This window comes from Octodon degus, unplaced genomic scaffold (assembly GCF_000260255.1).
Source record: "Octodon degus isolate 3935 unplaced genomic scaffold, OctDeg1.0 scaffold02456, whole genome shotgun sequence".
NCBI classification, from domain to species: Eukaryota; Metazoa; Chordata; class Mammalia; order Rodentia; family Octodontidae; genus Octodon; species Octodon degus.
In genome coordinates, this window is record NW_004527032.1 from 2179 (window position 1) to 4686 (window position 2508).

Consider the following 2508-nt stretch of genomic DNA (forward strand, 5'->3'; position numbering starts at 1 on the left):
TTCCAATTCCTGCTTTACTGGATGCTCGTTTGAACTGACTCCTTGAGTTGCCATATAAACCCAAAACACTGAGTTTAATGTGTATGCAGAAACTAAATCCACGTTAGCTTGCTCAAGTGGGTCCAACTTCTGCAGCAACTCATTTCTTGAAACCGACATCATGGTCTTCAGCATCTCATCCACAGCTCCTGTGGAATTCTCAAATGTTGACAAATACTCATGAATCTCTATAGGATAATCTTTGTTAATTTCCTCACCTGCCATTATGACCAACTCGACACCTTCGATTCCCAGCTCCAGAAAAAAACCACTTAAGCTTCTTTTAAAGTTTTTGAGTCTGTCTAGGGTAACACATAGGGATGGAGCCAGGATTCAGTCCCAGAAGGTAATTTCTCAAGTCCTTCCCATGATCATGCCACAGGAAGGAACAGGCTCCGGCCAGGGTCAAGCCAGCTGGGGATGCAGGGGATGTAGGCACAGTGACCCTGTGAAATGCATGTGGTCCAGGAACCAGTCAGCCAAGGCAGGAATTGCAGGGTGAGCACTGCTTAGGGTCCGGCCTTCCCCAAAGGGATCCTCGTCTCTAGTCTGTAGGCCATGCTTCTCCCAAGAGGGGCTGGGGCTGCTGGGCCCAGCAGGGACTTAGCAGTACACCTGGAGTAGGGGTGTGCCTGATGAGTCCGTGTCGGTGCCCTAGAGAGATGAGTCGTGGCTGCCTGGGTACCCCTTTGCACTCCTCATCAGGTCAGGACCACACCTGGGGCTCCATATGGCCTCAGCTTCCTGGCGATGGCATCTGCTGTTGTGTCCTGGGAGATCTGCACTGTCAGTTCGTCTTGGCTGAGGCCTGAGCCCACTGTGGTCTCACGGCCACCGTCAGGAGGAGCAGCAGTGGGGGCTCGGGCTGAGCGCCCCTCTGAGGTCTGTGGACGAGTGCAGCTCTTTCGGGTACTGGTGTGAATGAGGCCTTGTACCAGGTGGCCCTCAGCATCCTGCTTGTCCAGGTGGTAGTCCTGCGTGATGCTGTTGATCAGGTCTGAGATCTTACTGGTCTTCTCTGGGAACACAGTGTCTGATGTGCGCTTGGCTAGCTCGTCGATCTGGTGGATGCTGAACAGCTCGGTCAGCTTCTTGAAAATGAGCACGTCAATCTCCCGGCTTGACCTGGAGCCACTGCCTACCTCAGGCAGGTCCAGGTCTGACTCGTGGAAAGAGTAGTACTCCTTGGAGCCACAGGGACTGCTGGGAAGGGTGCTAGGCAGGCTGTGGCACGTGAGAGGGGGCTCAGCCAGTGGCTCCTTATAGCAGGAGTCCGCATCAAGATTTGGGGAGGTGGTGCTGTGGTAGGGGTACACAGGGATGCCTTTGAGCTTGACGTCAGGGTAGCTAAAGCTGCTTCCTATGGTAGACTTGAGCCGCTGGCTATCCCTGGGGGGTACACGGTCAGGGCTAGGGGGTACCCCATTGTGCTCCTTAGCCCAGTTAGCTTCGCCAGCCCCCTCAACGGAGTCCTCAGCAGACAGGCAGGACCTGCCGCCTGGTACACAGGCCCCACAGCGCTGGAGACAGTTCCAGCAGTGGCAGAAGCAGAAGGCAGCCCGGCACCAGTCCCACCCCCAGGGCTGCCAGAGCAGGCAGCAAGTAGGGGGCTTGGTGGCTGGCTCAGCAGAGCCAGAGATGAAGGTAAGACTTTCTGGCCCATGGTGGCCAGCGTCCTTGGGGTCCGGCCTACTGGTACGTCAGCCTGGTGGAGCCTGGGGTGGGTCACTGTAGGTCTCCAGGCATAGTTCTGTTGACTGGTCCCAGGGTCCTAAGCGAGCTGGCCCAGATGATGGGCGAGGCTGTCCTGGCCGGGGCATGGCTCACGGCATGGTTTGCTGCAGCCAGGCACCTGGAGTGCAGGTGCGCGCGTCTCCTATTTTACACTTTGTTACTTCTTTTTAAAATCCTGTCTCAGGTTTATTTGTACAAAGAGCACAGGACACCAGCTCCCCACTGATGGCACCCCAGAGGCCACACCAGTCCTGTTTTTACATCAGCAGATAAGAGGCTTTTACTGTGGAGTCTTCATAGGGGTCTAGGCACCTTTGGGAGCCTGGGCTGGGGCAGAAGCAGGAGCCGGGGCCTTGGCTGGAGCCTGGGCCTTTGGCTGGCAAGGCCTGCGACCCTTGGCATTGCGGGCACGGATACACTTCCCAAGCTTGGGGTGGGCAATATAGGCAAGTCGAGCGAGCCTGCAGTTTACTCCCTTTGGAATGATTTTGGCCTTTTCCTCCTTGGGCTTGACGAGGGCCTTGATAGCCTCGGCGCGTGCACTCATGGCCTTGGCATTGTCCGCTTGAATCTTCTTGAAGCCCTTCTTATTGTGCTTCTTGGCAAAACACAAGTTTGTAAGGAACTTGGGATCTACCCCCTTCAGTGATTCGTATCTTTGTGACCAAGGTTTCCTGATGCCATTTTGGTGACTGGTTGTACGTGGTGTGGTTCTTTTTTTTTTTTTCTTTTTTT

At 55.1% G+C, this 2508-nt stretch overlaps 1 pseudogene; it reads right to left on the minus strand.

Annotated features, from left to right (window-relative positions):
- Window positions 1-443: 443 nt before the first annotated feature.
- LOC101591269 lies at window positions 444-1859 on the minus strand (annotated as a pseudogene).
- Between the last annotated feature and the right edge of the window lie 649 nt (window positions 1860-2508).